The 19,602-nt window shown below is 38.8% G+C and overlaps 1 long non-coding RNA gene across 1 annotated transcript; it reads left to right on the top strand.

Annotated features, from left to right (window-relative positions):
• The first annotated feature begins 1,950 nt into the window (after positions 1 to 1,950).
• Positions 1,951 to 18,665, top strand: LOC146889719 (uncharacterized). Its single transcript, XR_015736648.1, has 4 exons — positions 1,951 to 2,335; positions 6,760 to 6,912; positions 8,176 to 8,260; positions 17,202 to 18,665. It is a non-coding gene; the product is annotated as an uncharacterized LOC146889719 (long non-coding RNA).
• Positions 18,666 to 19,602: the final 937 nt, after the last annotated feature.

The raw sequence follows: 19,602 nt of genomic DNA, 5'->3' as shown, positions 1-19,602 counted from the left end.
CATTTGGTGACTCAGTTTCTTTTTCTTTCTTTTTTTAAAAAAATATCCTTTGGCCTCCCTTTCAGCTGGATGCTGTCAAAAAACTGTGAGTGAGCACTAAGTGTGTTCCTTATAAGAGAAGCATCTCTCATCCATTGCCTGGCAAACAACAACAAGTATGAAATAGAAATGGAAGCTACATGTTAAGGAAGGCAAAGATAGCTCATTAGACTAAGCCAGTGTAATTTTGGAAAGCTGAAGGCTCCTTCCTTGGATCACTTAAGTTTTCTGGAGAAATACATAAGATAAAATTAACATTATTCTCCTTTTTAACAAAAAGTTCTATTTTCTGTCCTATACCTCTCACTGGACAGTATTTGAATAAACTATATTTGAGCCTTAGAAATGGATAATGTCATTAAATTCTGATAGTTATTTATTCTCAACCAGGCAATGGTCTTCCCAAGTGGTGCCTGCTCCCTTCTTCCTGCAGTTTCATCTGTGTGGCTTGCCTTCTTGAAGGTCCCTCAAATGACCCTTCTGCTATGACATTTTGTTTGTGCTCTAACAAAAAAAAAAGCTTGCCTGAAGATCAGAGTCGAGAGGATAGCCACACTAGTTAGCCATAGAGGCCAGGTAGTGTTGGCACACACCTTTAATCCCAGCACTTGGAAGATAGAAGTAGACTGATATCTATGAGTTCAAGGTCACCCTGATCTACACAGGATAAAAGAAAACCAGAGCTCACACCTTTGATCCCAACACTAGGGTAGTGGACACAGGAGTGACGTGGCTGGGCTGAGAGAGAAATATACGGGGAGAGGAGACAGGAGCTCATCCCATTTAGTCTGAGGTATCATTGAGACAGCATGCAGTCTGAGGATGCAGTCTGAAAGAGGCAGTCCAAGCATGCAGTCTGAGTTACTGTGCAGACAGGATGTTGCCCACTTTGGTCTGAGGATTTGGTAGAAATAAAAGGTCTCTCTAGTGTCTGGCTGGCTCCTTTACTTCTCTGATCTTTCACCGTTTACCTGGATATCTGACTCCAGGTTTTTGTTTAATAATACTAATTAGGATTGCATCACATCCTTCATTTAAACTCTTCGTTTATTACATAGCTTATCAACCCAGTCTCAAGATGTTTGTATAGCAGATAATAATTAATGTGATCGCTGCTTTTTGTCAAAAAGACACAAACCAGAGTCACCTGGGACAAGGGACCCTCAACTGAGGAATTACCTCCATCATATTGACCTACGGAGTGTGGATATATATATATATATATACCTGGAGGGACAGCCGTGGGTGCTGGGAACCCAACTCTTATATTTTTAATTGTGAGCCTAGCCTTTAACGGCTGAGCCATCATCCCTCCAGGCCCTATGGAGTGTTTTTAAACTGCTAATTGATGCAAAAGGACTCTACAGTCCCAAGGCAGGTGGGCCTGGACTGCATAAGAAAGGTAGCTGAATCAACCAGATATGCAGACTAGTAATCAATGTCCCTCCATGGGTCTCTGCTTTAGCTCCTGCCTAGACTTCTGCCCTGACCTCTGTCAGTGAGGAACTGTTGCCTGAAAGTGTAAGATAAAAAGAACTTTTGGGGGGGCGGGGGGAGGGAGCGTGCCTTTGGTCGTGTGATAAACATGTCAACAGAAAGCACTTTAGGAGAGAAGTTGGGACCAGGAATTTCGGGAATGAAATTCCCGAACATGATGAAAAAGACCATGTTGTTTAGGGAAGTATTTAGGGAGAATTTTGGAGCTTAGGACTGGAAAAGCAAACAAGTGTGAGTGCTCAGAATTTAAGGAGCTATTATTGTGGGGGTGTAGAAGATAAGAACATTGACAACTCTCACCTAAGTGCAGACTGTGGAGGCATGTCTTGTGAAGTTTCAGAGGGAAGTTGGAAAGTACCTCAAAGACTCTGTCAGAGACCTTTGTATGATATATTTGATTAAGAATCAGTAGAAGTGGAGACTTCTTGCTTTACTGGTACAATCTATACTGGTTAGCTGAAGCTGAAAACTCAGCTGTGATTAATACAAGACCAGCAGCATTGTGAAATTATCTAGGACAAATTCCCTAAGGTTCAGCACAGAGGAGCTGAGGTTCACAGAGATCCGAGATGTATCGCTAACTGGCATCGGAACTTGAAGTGTGGAGGAATTTCTCACAAGGTATTGGCTTCAGAAGTATGAAGGAATCATGGAAATCAGTTGAGGCTGCCAGTGTGATGGAGCTCGTGCTTTCCTAGAAGAGACCAGGAGGTCATTTGTGAAGGCACAGCCTGAGTTGCAGTGGAAGCTCCAGTATTTTGGAGATGCCAGGCCCGTGGGATGACCACCAGTGACAATGGTAGGTATAGAGTAACTCAAGATTGAGCTTACTAGGTAAGGTACACAAGTGGGGTCACCCAAGCTCTTTGGAGCCCAGAAGATGATGAGTCTTAGATGACAGACACTGAGCTATTTGTACTGTTGGAATTTGATACTTTGATCCGATTGTAACTGTGGTCTTATCCTTCCTTCTAAGAATAAGAAAGTATACAAATTATTTTATATTTTATAAAAAGTAGAGTTAGGAGACCTTAGACTTTTAAAGAGACATTAAATACTTCAGCTGATGATTTTTTTTTAATTCTGTAGGACTTTTAAAGTTGTCCTGTGTTTTATAGCATGATATTATCATGTGACCTTGGAGACAAGCAAAAAGAGTTGCGGTTTAATAATGATGTGTTTGTGTCTCATGTTGACAAGGAGCCAGTTGTGTTGGCAGTTTTTGTCAATTTTAAATAGACTAGAGTCATCTGGAGAGAGGGAACCTCAACTGAGAATTTTCTGCATGAGAATGACCTGTGGAGCATGTCTATGGAGCATTTTCTTAATTACTAATTGATGCGTGGTACTATCCCTAGGCAGATGGGATGTATAAGAAAGGGACATATGACATATAAGCTAATAAGCAGCATCCCTCCTTGGCTTATGCTTATTGCTTCTGCCCTAACTTCTCTTAGTGATGGACTATTACCAAAAAGTATAAAATGAAATAAACCCTTTCCTTCCCAAGTTACTTTCGATCTTGGTGTTTATCACAGCAATGGAAAGCAAAGTGGTGCAACTGATAAGAAATAAGATTTGTTTTCACTGAGTAAAATTAATTATACAATTACCTGGAGCCCATAGACCCCAAACCAATTATATTGGTAGTAAATTCTGCTGGTAGTAAAACAAAGAGAGAGAAATTGATTCTAAAATAATACTAGAATGTAGTTGTAGTCCAACTGAAGATAATGAATTCAAAACGAGCATCATTTTAAGAAAAAGATTAGGTCCCAGAAAAGCAAAAACCTCTGGAACAATAAAAATGCTATTGGTGAGGTCACCCCTACTCTGGCTGATTTATTGTTCACGTTTGATTCCTTAGTTCTTATTAATCCCAGACTACTGAATTGTTTACATGAACTTTCCCACAGCACTTTCTCTATAATGTCTTTGTTTCCTATCTTCCTCCTTCTTTCCCTAACCCTACTTTTCCTGTCTCTGATTTCTTATTCCTTCTCCTCTTCCTCCTCTTCCCCTTCATTTTCATCTTTGTCTTTATCTTTAGAATGCCCTTGTTCAAGACTGAGAAAAATCCACGTTCATCCATGCCTCACAAGACACACTTTTAGGCCCCACTTTAAGTCATTTATTAGAATTTATACCATCCCATGCCCGAATATCCTTTACTGTTCATCTCTCAGACTGTTTTTTTTAAATTTATTTATTTATTATGTATACAATGTTCTGTCTGCCTGCCAGAAGTGGGCACCAGATCTCATAGATGGTTGTGAGCCACCATGTGGTTGCTGGGAATTGAACTTAGGACCTCTGGAAGAGCAGCCAGTACTCTTAACCTCTGAGCCATCTCTCCAGCCCCCTCAGACTGTTTTTATACACAAATTGTATTATAGTGTTGAGGCATTGTGATGGTATTGAAAATTCTTTGAGGGTGGGGTATATGTTATAATCATGCAAGCAAGTGAATACTTTTAGTCCAAGAGGATTTTTCTATTGCTGTTAAAATAATACAGAAAGATTTATCTTAAAATTCAGATGTTTCTATCATGCAAAATTATTTTTGTTTCTCTCTGTATCTCCCAGTTGTTCACGGGTTGTTTGTACACCAGGATGTTATCAATGAGATTTTTTTTTATTGAGAAAACTGTGTTCTTCTTTGTTTATTAAATTATGACTTTATACAAAGTACATGTGTGTTCACAATTTTTTTTAACCTTGAAATGGATTCAAAGTCCAATGACCCTTCCAACTAATGTTTTACTCTTTGAAGTGTACCAAAGGGGCATGCCGTGGGGACAAGCTCACACATCCCCTGTGTCCTGTTCTGTGTTTGACCCAGTCTGAAAGGAAGCAATGTGGCTACGTGTTTGGTTTTGGGTCTGGCCCTAGCAGACTAGAACAGAGAAACTTGTTTTGTGTGAAACTTGATTTGAGGATCTTAGAAGAGGGAAGTGAGTAAGGAGCAGGGTGAACTGCTATTACAGAGGAATGCCTATAAACTAATAGGAGAAGACATGGGGGCAGCTAGTTTCAAAAAGGTAAGAGGTATGTGTTTTAAGAACCATGCTGACTCCAAGCATTTGTTAGCACAGAGGATGCCCAAATCTGCCCTGTCAACTGAATGGAACCACTGGATTGAAAGATTTAGGCTGTTGGGACAACAGGAATTTCTGGCAGGAGTACACCATCTCCAGGAGAGAGATGTTGGAAGCATCTTGTTGAGAATCAATAGCATGTTATGAAAATTGCATTTGATACCCAGCAAAAAAGTTTCATTAAATCTGGCATGAAGAGAACTTCTGATATGAGAGCCCCAACAAAGTAGTCTCCAAAGAATATATAAGAGTACTTGAACACTTTTATGAAATCAAAACAAGGTATAATCAATCAAGAATAGTGGTGTGAGATGAGATGTTCCCCATAGTCTGGACATTTGAATATTTGTTTGATGTGGGATTTCCCTCTGTATGCTGTGATTACCATTGATAAATAAAGAAACTGTTTTGGGCCTATAGCAGAGATATAGGGGAACAGAGCTAGGTGGGGAAAACTAAACTGAATGCTGGGAAAGAGAAGGAAGAGTCAGAGAGAAGCCATGTAGCCCTGCGGAAGACAGACGCCAGAACTTTAGACCATAAACCACAGCCACATGGAAATACACAGATTAATAGAAATGGCTTTAATTAATATGTAAGAGTTAGCCAATAAGAAGCTAGAGATAATGAGTCAAGTAGTGATTTAATTAATACAATTTCTGTGTGATTATTTTGGGGCTAAGTAGCCAAGAATAAGCTAGCAGCCTCCTTACTACAAATTGACACCAACGTGGCTAGTTAAAATCCACATAGAACCTGGGAGGGCTTGAAGGGGAATCTGGATACAAAAGAACAGAGTTAAGCATGGTTAGGTAGTGGCATTTTCTTGGCTGGACTCTGTTTGCTAGAAGCAGGCAGAAGGATGGCTCCTTTGAGAGAAGTTTTCCTGATTCAGCAGTAACAGAAAAAAAATTCACAGTTTTGAAATGCTGACTTTCAGGGCCATGCTGCTGAAACGAACTCTGACAATGTCTGGCTATCAAGCATTTAAATGGGTTTTGTGGGCAGGGTGTTGCAAATTGCTTAATAGTTCAACATAGAGCGGCTGCATACTTGGAACTGGGATAATGTGCATGGCTTTCAGAGGCAGTCAACGGACCTTGACCACGTTGGGCTAGGCAAAGCATGCAGACAGTACCATATATACCCTAGTAATTCTGCAGCTTAAGTTTTTAAGAAGCGTTTAGCATTTTAAGAAGCAGTCCTGGTCAGAAAATAGTTATAAAATACACAATAAAGACAAATTCAGATGGTAAAGACCTCTAAATGGCTCACAGTTTTGGATAAATGTACATAGGCTTAGGAGAGAGAAGAAAAAGAATATAGAAAGAAGTAAAAAAAAAGAATAAGCCACATAAAGATGAATTATATACAGAAAGTCTGGATTGTGAATATTATTGTGTTTTCTTTGAATTTTTTGAGTGTGAAGGAGCTAAGTACAGAGAGACATTTCTTTGTATGGACTGCTAAGTTAAATCAGCATAAAGGTATCTTGAGTGGAAGGATATGTTGCTTTGGAAAAGAGGTTCTTCTTTTATTTACATAGCAGATGACAACCTGTGGATTAAAAACAGACTAATGCGGTTTGATGGAACAAGACCCCCTGAAAGGTTGTTGTGAACACCTCCAAAAAATTACTTCACCCAACTGCTGACTGAGATGAACCTAGCAAACAGGATATACCAGAAAGTCCTGATTAACAGCACCCCCAATCAACATGAAGTAGTCTAGAGAACTACACTCAAATCCCCAAATATTGTTTATAAATGTCTTTACATTTAAAGGGGGCTATGCTATTGAGATTTGCATTGGTATGGATCTTGCCCTATTGATACAAATTTTAGGTCAGTCTTGTTACATGTATATTTCTGCTCTTGATTAAGGTATTATGTTTGTGAAACTTATTTAAAAATATAATATATAATTAAGAAATGTAGGTTAATAGATAGTCATCTATAATACTCAAGCTTGTAGTCATGTGTGTTAGATTTCCTAGATATATAGAGATATATTTCAGTTAGATAGGTGTTCTTCAAATCTTTCAGAAACCTTCACAATATGGCATTTAAAATGTTTTAAGAACTTAAGACTTTTCATGACATTGAGACACATCTGCTCCTCGCAGCACCAATAGATTCCAGAGGAAGACGAGTATTGAAGAGGCTCTTTATGGAGTGTATTGGCCATTTGGGTAAGAAACTTCTCTTGCCTGGACTGTGTGAAGTACAGGACATGCAGGACCCACAGAGAAATGACTGCTGAACTTGCTTGCCTAAAGGTGAGACCATTCTTCAGGGGTTCTGCTTCATCAAAGAGTCTGCCAGACATTCTGCAGGACACAAAAGAAAGTGACTGACAAACTGCCAATATAGGCAGAAAAGTCTTTGACATTTCATGATTCATGGAAAAGTCTGCTGGACACTATGGGCCTGTAGGCTGAAGATAGATGCCCCAACAGTACAGAAGAACTTTGGGTGATTGTCTAGGCAGCGAGATTGCTCTGTCAATTCTAGAGTTTTGGAAGTTGCTTACAATGCACTTCCTGTTTACTTCGGTAATATTATAATCCTTCTTGGGTCTTTGATGGAGTTGAAGAATAGATAGTAATAATATACTTTTCCTTAGTTATGATAAAAGATAAAATAGATATAACTATAATTCTTTTATATAATTCTTATATAATTTTACTATGTTAAAGTTAAAATCTTCCTTTTTACTTAAAACAGAAAATGGGAGGTGATATGAGATTTCCCTCTGTATGCTGTGATTATCATTGATAAATAAAGGAACTGTTTTGAGCCTATAACAGAGTTATAGGGGAACAGAGCTAGGTGGAAAAAACTAAACTGAATGCTGGGAGAGAGAAGGCAGAATCAGGAGAAGTCATGTAGCCCTGCTGGAGACAGACGCCAGAACTTTAGCCAGTAAGACATGGCCATGCGGCAATACACAGATTAATAGAAATGAGTGTGAAATTAATATGTAAGAGTTAGCCAATTAAAAGCTAGAGCTAATGTGTCAAGCAGCGATCTAATTAATACAGTTTCTGTGTGATTATTTCAGGGCTACGTGGCCAGGAACAAACTAGCAGCCTCCTTACTACATTTGGTTCCCAGTTAGTGTCTGTTTGGGGAAGTTTAGGATGTATGGCCTTGCTGGAAGAAGTATGTCACTAGGGATAAGTTTTGAGGTTTCATAGTCACTCAGTGATCCAACTTTGTTTTCTCTCTTTCCTGCTTGTGGTTTAAAGTGTGAGTTTTGGGCTTACTGTTCAAGCCAGCCTGATGCCACCCTCCACTGCTTTGATGGTAATGGACTCTTATTCCTCTGGAAATGGAAGCCCAAATAAATTCTTCTATTAGCTGCCTTGGTCATGGTGTTTCATCACAGTAACAGAAAAATAACACACCAACTAAGTATATTATTTATTAGCCACTTCTCCCTAAAACAGCTAGGCAAGCTGCTGTACCTGAGTTTGTGGAAAAGAGAAAGCCCTAAGTAGGGAAACAAGAAAGTTTCTGATGTCCTTCTTTCTCTTCAGACTTCCTGCAGGAATCATCCTGGACTGAAGAAGAGGATGCCTCCAACTTTAGTTCAGTTAATCATGTGGTGTAAACATGTTACTGGTAAGAACAAGATGCTTTTATGATGAAATAGGAAAGAAATCACTTTTCTGTCAAAGACTGACCCAAAGATCACTCTGGTCTATAGAGCAAGTTCCAGGATAGTGAGGGCTATACAGAGAAACCCTGTCTCAAAAACAAACAAACAAAAAAGTGCTTTTTCAGACATTATAATACCAATTATAAAATTTAATGATCAGTATGCAGAACTTTTTTCTACACACAGATTGAATCGCATAAAAAGTGTGATGTGATGTGGAGGGATGTTGGCATCGATCGCTGTCATTCCAGACAGCCGTTGTCAGGAGGCAACAGTGTGCAAGAGAGGAATTGTCTCAGTGTGGAATAGAATGATGCTGTAAGCAATGAGGAATGCTCACACATGGCACATAAATTATGTAATGGATGCTCAAAATTAGATTTAAAACAATCTCTTTAGAAAACAGCTTTACTTTTGCTAATATAGAAAATCTTCGTAGTTGTGTACTTAATTGTTTAAGAATTAAAATTCCAATCTATGTTTGTTTTTGATATGTTAACCAACAACATGCACATCACATCCACTTCTTGTAAGCATGTCAGAAATAAATGTATTCAGCATAAAATGAAGATCCCCAGGTGACTGAGTATGACTGCAAAGGGCTGGGCTTTTTAAAAGATGAGGTTGATTAACAGTTTCTACAGGCAGCTTTAAAGCATTCTTCAATACTCTCTGAAACAGTTCATGTTTAGGACCTATATATGGGGTTGTGGTGCATGAGCTTTAGTATATAAATTTTTAAATGTTATTTGTTCTACTGTAAATTTACCAGACTAATTGAACATTTATAGTATCCTGTTTATGTAGGAATACTTTATGTTAATTCATATAAATGTTAAAATTGCATTTATTAAATACCTGTATTATTGACAGGTATTTAATACAGGGAGTTCTTCTCTCTTGCAACTTTATGTAAATGTTTGGAAAAGAAGACTCTCATTTATGGGCCTATGAACAACGTAGGTGTGTAAGCAGCTGCTTTGATGATTTTGGATATGAGTAAAGTCTACCCATCGTATTCAACAGACTCGTTCCAATAAAAGCATTGACTTCAGAACTTTCTGTGGTTAAAATTAACATTGCTATTACTACTAACACTTTGAAATTTTGATTGCTATAAATGATTCCTTTGAAACTAAAGTTTTCTTTCATTTGTATTTATTTTGCCAGGCAGAGTTTAGGGAGTAAATAATACACAAGGGAAAGAAACAATGCATAGTAACTCTGAAACTTTGTCTACATATATACACAGGAGATAGACATTATTGGTGATTGCCTAGAACATTCTTCCTCTGGGTTTAGAGTTAAATAAGAAATATGCCTTATAGTCAGAGACAAGGAAATGAAATGTCACTGAATGTGGCTTAGACTCACCCTCTGATCCAAACCAAGCTTCCTATTCCTGTTCTTAGACATTGAGCTCCTGGTAGGCCGCTTTCTAGAAAATGCAGCTTTAGAGGGTGTTGCTTTATGTCTCTCATTCTTAGATCTTGGAAAATAAGTACGGAGAAGATGAAGTCACGCATATACACGATATTTAGCACACTCTTATTCTTCCAGTTCAAGCAAAACAAGAAAGTGGATATTGTTCATCGTACTACTTCTCCCATAGGTAGGATTACCCAGGGGAAGACAGATGTCAGAAGAATATACTCTAGTGGAAATATTACAGAATCAGAAGGTGGAGGAACAGGATTCTCATGATAGATTCTAAGGAATTTTTCAAGTGATCAAATTGTTTGGAAAGAGAAACATTTCCAGAGTATGCACTGTTTCAAGTAGATCTTCCATAATTATTACTAATGAACAATCATCATGCATATACATATGTACATATATATGCATTATGACAGAAGTAAAATAAGATTGAATTCCTTCCGTTAACTTGTGAGATAACATTAGGCAATAGAAACTGTTTACATCCCAGTACAAAATTTTGTAAATTTCATTAGATGGATGAATCCATAGGTAATGCTGGAAGGAATCGGAGTAGGAAGAGAATTTAAGAGACACTGTGTTGAGCCAGTTCAATTCAAGCCCCAAAGGATTGTGTATTTGGATTGTGCACTGTACATTCAGAGATATAATGAGCTTCCATGTTGATTGGGTGAGGGAATGATGCCAATGTGGGCCATATTTCTTTTTATTCTCTGGTTCTCTGATTAGAGTCATCAAGCGTCTGGTTCTTTAACTGTAGGGTTTTCTTCCTGTGAGCAGTCTTTTCTGAAAGTTCTGAAGAGCAAGAAAGCGTCTTCCCTAGAAATCACCAGCAAGCATCTTTGTAGTCTTATTGGCCAGGGCTAGATATTACATTGTGTCTTTTTAAAAAAAAATGAGTTGCTATAGCCCAGTGGTTCTCAACCTGTGGGTTGTGACCCCTTTGGGGTTGCATATTAGATAGCCTGCATATCAGTAACAAAATTACAGTTATGAAATAGCAATGAAAATAATTTTATGGTTGAGGGTCACCACAATAAGAGGAATTGTATTAAAGGGGCGCGGGATTAGAAAGGTGAGAACAACTGCTATAGCCAGGGAATGGGATTCTATTCATTAATTTATTATGATGCATATGCATGTGAATAGCATATATGCCATCTATATTGGCTATATTAATAGTTGAACAATGTCTGAGCAATAATCAAAAAATAGGTTGGTGTTCAGATTACAAAAATGCTCAGGAAATCAAATTAAATTTTAATTTCAGATATGCAATAAAAATTTTCAGAAGTATGTCCTAAATATTATGAGATATGCATATGCTAACAGACCATATTTTTTTAACTGAAACTCAAAATTAACTGGATAGTCTATTTGCTTTGCTTTTGTGTGTGTGATACTGAGATTTGAAGCCAGGGCATTGTGCTTGCAAGCAAGCCCTCTACCAGTGAATGATATTCCAAGATCATTTGCATCCTTTCTAGAAAACTCCATTAAAGTAGATAACTGGAAGCCAGTTACAATGCTCACTTCAACTAGGAAAGTTGGGGAAGCTGTCGCAGAAAAGATGAGATATAAAGTGTTTAATGGATGGATAATGCTGCTTGCAGGGACTGGAACATGGCCCCCTCATTCATTACATCTTCACCAGCTTTCTGTTTTTGATTGTTGCCTTTACTACCTAACCTTGGCTGTTCTGGAACTTGCTCTGTGGGACATGCTAACATCAAACTCAGAGATCTGCCAACCTCTGCCTTCCAAGTGCTGGGATTAAAGGTGTGCAGCACCACACCTGGCTCTAAACTTTTCTTTATTTCCTTTTCACAAATTAGAAACTTTGCTGGATGAGACCTTGCTCTGAGGTCATCACTCCCTTAAGTCATTTTTTTTTTGTCTCCTTGAACACAGGGCTTAGTTTTATTCCACTTTCTGATGTTATTTTTCTTTTCAAATAGTACATTTTTATTTTTCCTTGCTAGGGACTTTTCTTTATAAATCTTTCTAAGCATGAACACTAGTAACCACATGACAGAGTCTACACTAGGCTGTTTTGGGATTTCCTTTGCCAATGGGAATTATTAATCCAAATCTCTTCACTTTAGCTTCAGGCAGACGTTTTGGACAAGGGTAAAAAAACAGCTGCATTCTTTACCAAAATTTCACAAGAACCACCTCTAGGCCACATATTAATATTCTTTACATCTGAAATTTCCTGAATCAGGTACCCACAATTCAACAAATCACACTCAGTACCACTGTCTTCCATGCTCCTACTAGTATGGTCCACTAGGCAGTACTTAAAGTGCTCACCTGCTTTGCTAACCCACAGTCCCAAGGTTCATATTTCTTCAAGCAAAAGCATGGTCAGACCTGTCATAGCAATACCCTACTCAAGGTACCAACTTCTATCATAGGGCATCTATTGCTGGGAAAAGATAACATGACCATGGCAATGCTTGTAAAGTAGAAATATTTAGTTAGGGTAATTTACATCATCAGAGGTTTAGTCCATTATAATCATGGTATGACATGGTGGTGTGCAGGCAGACATGATGGTGGAGAAGCAGCTGAGTGTCTTAACATCTTGACTTGCAGTGTTCTGAGAGCTAGGCATAGCTTGAGCATACATGAGACCTCCAAGCCTGCCTCCACAGTGACACACTTTCTCTAAGAATACCACACCTACTCTAGCAAGGCCACACCTTCTAACAGTACCACTCCCTTTCTGGGGGCCATTTTCTTTCAAGCCATCACAGGGCCCATTCTGGACATTTCACTGAAGAAAACTGGTGTTTTCTTTCCAGTAGGTACCAATTGCAAATAGCTACTTGGTTAAGGGTAGTGGAACATGAAGGGCTGGCTTGTTGGGATTTCTGTCCTGCCCGGTACCCCACAACCAGCAAGTCCCAAAGAAAATCACACAGAGATTTCCATAAGTTATAAAACTGATTGACCCATTAACTCAAGCTTCTTGTTAACTCTTGTAGCTTATATTAACCCATTGTTCTTATCTATGCTAGCCACATAGCTCGGTACCTTTCACAGCTGGGCAGGTTACATCTTGCTTCTTGGTGGTCTGGGCAGGAATGCGGAGGGAACTTCATGCTTCCCAGAATACTCCTGTTCTCATTGCCCAGGCTCTACTTCCTGTCTGGTTGACCCACCTATACTTCCTGCCTGGCCAATCAGTGTTTATTTAAAACATCATTGACAGAATACAGACAATTCTCCTGCACCACTTCCCCCTCTTTTTTTTTTTTTAAACAAAGGAAAATATCCATAGTCCATTTATTGGGAATGTGGGCGTAGTATTCCAGGCTACTTCCAGCTGGTTGGGGGCGCTGATAATCTTATGGGGACCTAAAGAAAATTTAGACTTATTATCTAGTCCTGACTGGAGTATCCTGTGGGTCTTGATCATCTCAGGCAGCAGTCTTGAATCTGTTCTGGATGTAGAATTCAGACATCTGGGCCATCTGTTCCCACTGGAGATTTCTCAGGTGGTTTTCCTTGGTCAAACCTGATTTTTCTTAACTCAGACTGAATCCACAGCCTCTCATTTCCTGTGGAAACAGAAGCAAAATCTCTTCTCCAAAGTAACATACCTTTTGACTTCAATTTTGAAGTCAAGGTATTTTCAAAATACCTATCTTGGATTAATTCAGCAGCATTTATAAACAAATATCATTTAGCAGCTGTTGCTCCTTCCTCAGCATTCAAACAATTCAAAGAGAGCATAGTAGCATACAGTATCAAGATTCTCTGTGTATTTTCCATCTTTATGTGGCTTTACTTTAACCTGTATTTCTTTTATTTTTACTTTTAACTTTTGGCTTTTTGAGACAGTGTTTCACACTGTGTATCTTTGCCACAAAGATCTGCCTGTCTCTGTCTCCCCTGTGCTGGGATTAAAGATGTGTGCTACAACACCTTGAACTCACAGAGATCTGTCTGTCTCTGCTTCCCAGGCATTGGGATTAAAGGTGTTTGACATCACAGAGGTCAATCTACCTCTGCCTCCCAGGCATTGGGATTAAAGGTGTGTACCACCACACCCTATTACTCTCTTTCTTTCTTTTTTATTCTAAGAAATTTAACTTTTAGCCTGCATATATTTTTAACACACTGTAAACCATTTAAAGGTTTCCTTTGTCTTTGAGTCTCTATTGTATATCTCTTTTTCTGATTACATGAGTCTTTAATTTACCAAGCAATATAGGTAGGTTTAAAGCCGTGGCTTTGACGGCTGGATGCAGCCCATTCCTTAATTTTCCAGCCTTGTGGTGGAGGTATCAGCTGTAGCCATTTTTATTGCCACAACTCTATGGCGTTTGAAGGTCCCTGCCAGTAAGCAAGCTTCAACAGTGTTAAACAACACTCAAAAGCTCGAGAGTCAGGATCGCCTGCTTGAAAGAGTCAGAGTTTGCCCTGGCAGGACGGCCTAGAAAGCCGGCATTTTAAAATGGCACAACTTTTTTCCTGCTATGGCTGAAAACCAAAAAGCATGCATTCAGCTTTTCATCAACACTGTTTAAGTGTTTCATGGCAGGACCTCTTAAAAGGGCTGCAGGGTTTTGCAGCTAAAACTGAGTCAGGAAGCCTCTCTTTGATGAGAGTGTTTGCTTGCCTCTAGCAAGCAGAGCAGACCTGAGAAATTGCTGCTAACAAGGAAACATGCTTTGCTCTATTCTTTCCCAAGCTTTCTCAGGCTTTCTGTGGGTGCAGTTATCCACGTTGTGCACCATTTGTAACATGAAGGGGCCTGCTTGTTGGGGTATCTGTCTTCAATTCAGCCTACAGGCCCATAGTATCCAGCAGACTTTTCCATGAAGCCGGAAATTTCAAAAGCAGTTCAGTCACTATCTGCTGTGTCCTGCAGAATGTCTTGCAGACTCATGAATCAGGAACCCCAAAAGACCATCTCACCTTTAGGCAAGTTCAGCAGTCCTCTCTCTGAGGGTTCTTTGTGTCCAGTCTATGCATCAGTCCAGGCAAGAGCAGTTTCTTGCCCAAATGACTCTCAAACTCCATAAGGAGCCTCTTTGATGCCCATCTTCCTCAGGAAGTAGCTTGGTGCTGCCAGGAGCAGATGTGTCTCATTGTCATGAAAACCCTAAGTTATTAAAACATCTTAAATGCCATGTTCTTTAGTCTTTGAAAGATATGAAGAATGCCTATCTAACTGAAATATATCTCTATATATCTAGAAAATCTAACAAACGTGACTACAAGCTTGACTATTATCGATGATTCTACATTAACAACCTATACTTCCTAATGATACATTACATTTTTAAATGAACTACACAATCACAAAACCTTAATCAAGATTAGAAATACATATACATATAACAAAATTGACCTTAAAATCCATACCAATGCAAGTTATTCATATCTATATCATATCTCCCTTTAAATGTAAAAGAACATTTATAAACAATATTTGGTAATATGGATGTAGTTATTTCTCTCCAAACTTCTTCCTGCTGTGGATGTTGGGTTCATTTCCCCTTCTTAGTACTGGAATTTTATCTGGTTTCAACCCTTGCAAACCTTATGTGTGCTGTCAGTCTCTGTAAGAATGCATGTGTATCTGTCCTTTTATGTGTGGAAGGCTGTTTTCTTGGAGCCATCCATCACCTCCTCTTCTACACAGAACTGTGGCTTTCATGGGATGGGTTTGATGAAGACATCCCCTTAGGACTGAGTGCTCCACAGTCTCGCACCCTCTGCACATTGTTCAGTCGTGGCTCTCTGTGTTATTTATCACTTACTGCAAAAAGAAGCTTCTCTGATGAAAACTGAACAATGTTGAGCATTATCCTATAGAATAGAAGTTGACAAACTTTCCTATAAAGGGACAGGAAGTAAATAGTTTAGGCTTTGGGGACTAATAGTCTCTGTTACAATGACTCAACTGTATTAGAAAACAGCCACCAACAAGAAGTAGTCACAGTTTAGATCTATTTAATCTGTATTTACAGAATAGCCAGTTGGCACATGCAATGTACTTTATGCTAACTCTAGAAGTGGCGTTGCTTACTCCCCCACTTCAGACCCAAACATGTTTATGTCAAGTTTTCTCCAAGCCCTCTTATTAGGAGATTAGATGAGCTCCCTAACTCTGTGAGAAAGAGAATAGTAAAACTGCTGAAAAATAGAAGCATCATGTCTTGGAAGACAGCCAGAAGGCAAATTATTTCCAACAGAGGTTACTATTGTTTATTCCACAATGTAAAAATGCCTGGAGTGGGAAAGAGAAACCAGAGGCTCAGCCATGGGAAACTCATCCAAAGAAAGAAAACTGGATCAGGAACTCCAGATGACTGACACAACTTCCCTACTTAGTCATTTATGGATATTTGTTAAGTCCAACGTGGTAACTAAATCCACTTAAAAACCTGAGAGAGCTTATAAATAAAGGAAAGACATTTTAACACAGATTTTGCTGCTTGCTAGGGCATGCTATAGAGAGATTTCCTGTTTCAGCATTAGCGACACAAAAAAAGCTGAGCCATTTTAAAACGCGGCTTCCTGGGTCCTGCCCGCCACCGGTGCAAACTCTGGCTACAGAACATTTCTGGGCCAGGATGTTTGTGTGCCCACTCAGGGATGGGAGCAAAGTAGCTGAGACCATGCTCGTGGCTCAATTCTTCCTGCCTGAGTAGGCAGCGAGATCAGGTCTACTAGAAACTGGCAGTTTTGAAATACCAGTTTCTGGGCTTTCCCGCATCACGATCTCTCTCTGGCTCCTGTGAGAGACAGAGCTTTTGTGGAACATTTGGAGTACAGTGCTATGATTTGTTTGATGGATACTACACTCACTGTGTGTGCCTAAAAGGGAGTCATTGTGTGCTGCAGCTCAGAGGCACAAGTGCCTCCACCATGCTAGCAGTGCAATGTGCAAGGCTCAGAGGCAGGAGGGGCTCCGCCATGTTGATCTGGGTGAGGCAAGCCGGCAGTACCTGTTTTTGACCTAGGAATGTCACAGCTTAGATTCCTAAGTGCTTAATGGTTTAAAACTGCAAAACAAAAATGCTCCTAGATAGCAAAAAATTACAGATTCACAATAAAACATATTCAGACATAAAAGACCTCTAAATGGGTCATAGTGTTGGATGACTGTATGTAGGTTTGGGAGAGAGAAGAAAAAGAATATAGACAATAAAGTTAAAGCCTTAAAAAAAAGGGTAAAGTCTTTAAAGAGACAGAGTAGATAATTATAGATTAAAAGAAATAAATAAAAATAAGCCACGTAAAAATGGAAAATTCACAGAGAGTCTGGATTATGTACATTATGTTTTCTTTAAAATTTTTGACTGTAAAGGAGCTAAATACAGAGAGACATTTCATTATATGGGCTGCCAAGCTAAACCAGAATGGATATAAGGGTATTACGACTTCAGAATTTGGATTTAAGGATATTATGCTTTTGAAAAGAGTTTTTTTCTTTTGTTTTCACAGAGGATGAGACCCTGTGGATTGCTTCTATCCCAATATGGTATGATAGACCACGCCCTCCTGAAAGGTTGCTGTGAACACCTTCAAAAAATTACTTCACTCAACTGCTGACTGAGATGAATCTAGCATGCAGGTTATACCATGAAAGACCCAAATAACAGCGCCCCCATTCAGCACGAAGCAGTTTGGAGAGAAAAAACTGTGCCCATGTTCCCAAATATTGTTTATAAATGTTCTTTTACATTTAAAGGGGGATATGATATAGATGTGAATAATTTGCATTGATATGGATTTTAAGGTCAATTTTGTTATATGTATATGTATTTCTGATATTGATTAAGGTATTGTGATTATGTAGTTCATTTAAAATGTAATGTATAATTAGGAAATGTAGGTTGTTCGTGGATAATCATCTATAATCATGTTTGTAGTCATGTTATTTAGACTTTCTAGATGTGCATAGATATATTTCAGACAGGCATTCTTCATATCTTTCAAAGACTACAGAATATGGCATTTAATGTTTTAATAACTTAGGGATTTCCATGACAATGAGACACGTCTGCTTGTGGCAGCACCAATCTACTTCAAGAGGAAGATGGGCATCAAAGAGGCTCCTTATGGAGTTTGAGAGCCATTTGGGCAAGAAACTGTTCTTGCCTGGACTGATGCATAAATTGGACACAAAGAACCCACAGAGAGAGGACTGCTGAACTTGCCTAAAGGTGAGATGGTCTTTCAGGGTTCCTGATTCATGATCTGTGAGACATTCTACAGGACACAGCAGATAGTGACTGAACTGTCTTTGAAATTTCTGGCCTCATGGAAGAGTCTGCTGGATCCTATGGGCCTGAAGGCTGAAGATTGATGCCCCATCGGTACAACAGAGCTTTGGATGACTGTACAGGCTGTGAGATGTCTCTGTCATTTCTAGAGTTTGGAAGTTGCTTATTTCTTGTTTACTTAGATAATATTATATCCTTCTGGAGTCTTTGATGGAGTTGAAGAATGGTTAGTTATAGTTATAGTTTTCCTTAGTTATGATAAAAGATAAAATAGATATAAATATTGTAACTGCAATTCTTGCTTGATAACTGTTTTGTTATATGTAATTTTACTATGTTAAAGTGAAAGCTTTTCTTTTTTGTTTAAACAGAAAAAGGGGAAATGATGTAGGAGTGTCATCTGTCTATGTGTTACTTTCATTGGCTAATAAAGAAACTGCCTTGGCCCTTTGATAGGACAGAAAATTAAGTAGGCAGAGTAAACAAAACAGAATGCTGGGAGGAAGAAGGCAGTGAGGCAGTCTCCATGACTCTCCTCTCCGAGACAGACGCAGGTTAGGATCTTTCCTGGTAAGCCACCACCTCGTGGTGCTTCACAGATTACTAAATATGGGTTAAAGCAAGGTGTGAGAATTAACCAATAAGAGGCTGAAACTAATGGGCCAGGCAGTGTTTAAATGAATACAGTTTCCGTGTAATTATTTTGGGTAAAGCTAGCCGGCTGGCAGGACGCAACCGGCCGCTCCTTCTACAATTTATGAATGGTTGTTAAGTCTCTAATTTGGCTATGTTAACTTTCTGCTGTTATTTGTTCTTTTACTTGAAAGTCTCACCCAAGGGAACACTGTTTTGCTTGGTATTTTGTCAGGAACTCCAATTGACCGAATGGCTTCTCTAGTTAATTTCTCCTGGGTGTTTTGAGCCTTTGATTTGATGGTATCTATCTATCTATCTATCTATCTGTCTGTCTATCTATCTATCTATCTATCTATTTTTTTTTACTTTCTATATATATCCATTTATTGCTATTTTTCTTTAACTTTAGGTTGCTGTATACTTAACAAACTTACTCATTCAAAACCATAGGTTTCTCTATTATAGATCTTTCTCCAAACCTCAGAGAACAGCAAATTGTCACAGAAGAGCAACGTTGGCTGATGTCCACTGTCCATAGCAGGGATGTGTAAATTATTCACCTCTTTGTATGCCAGTTTATGTTTTTTTGCTTTGCTTTATTTTTGATATCTTAGCTTAAATTGGCCTGAAACTCATTATGCCACATTGGCCTCTAGGCGATCTTTCTTCCTCAGCCTTCCAAGAGCTATCATGCCTCACAAATCACTATTGCAGATAATACTGCTTTTGTCTACAAAGAACCCTTCCTTCTTCCTGTGCACTTTGTACATAGTACCAAGGAGGCCATTACCCTTACTTCCTCTAACAAGGATAGAAAGTTATCCATATATAAGATGAGTAATAGCCATAGAAACCAATTAGTTTTCATTATCAATTAGTCCCCAATGTCTAAACTGTTGACTTTCTGTCCCTTTACAGGTGTGCTTCTTTTCTACAAGAACATGTTTGGTATCACTCAACCCTCATTAGAGAAGCAGTAGATG

This window comes from Myodes glareolus, chromosome 25 (assembly GCF_982192425.1).
Source record: "Myodes glareolus chromosome 25, mMyoGla1.1, whole genome shotgun sequence".
In the NCBI taxonomy this organism is placed as follows: Eukaryota; Metazoa; Chordata; class Mammalia; order Rodentia; family Cricetidae; genus Myodes; species Myodes glareolus.
Note: the sequence above shows the minus strand (reverse complement) of the source record. Positions and strands in the feature narration are given on the sequence as shown.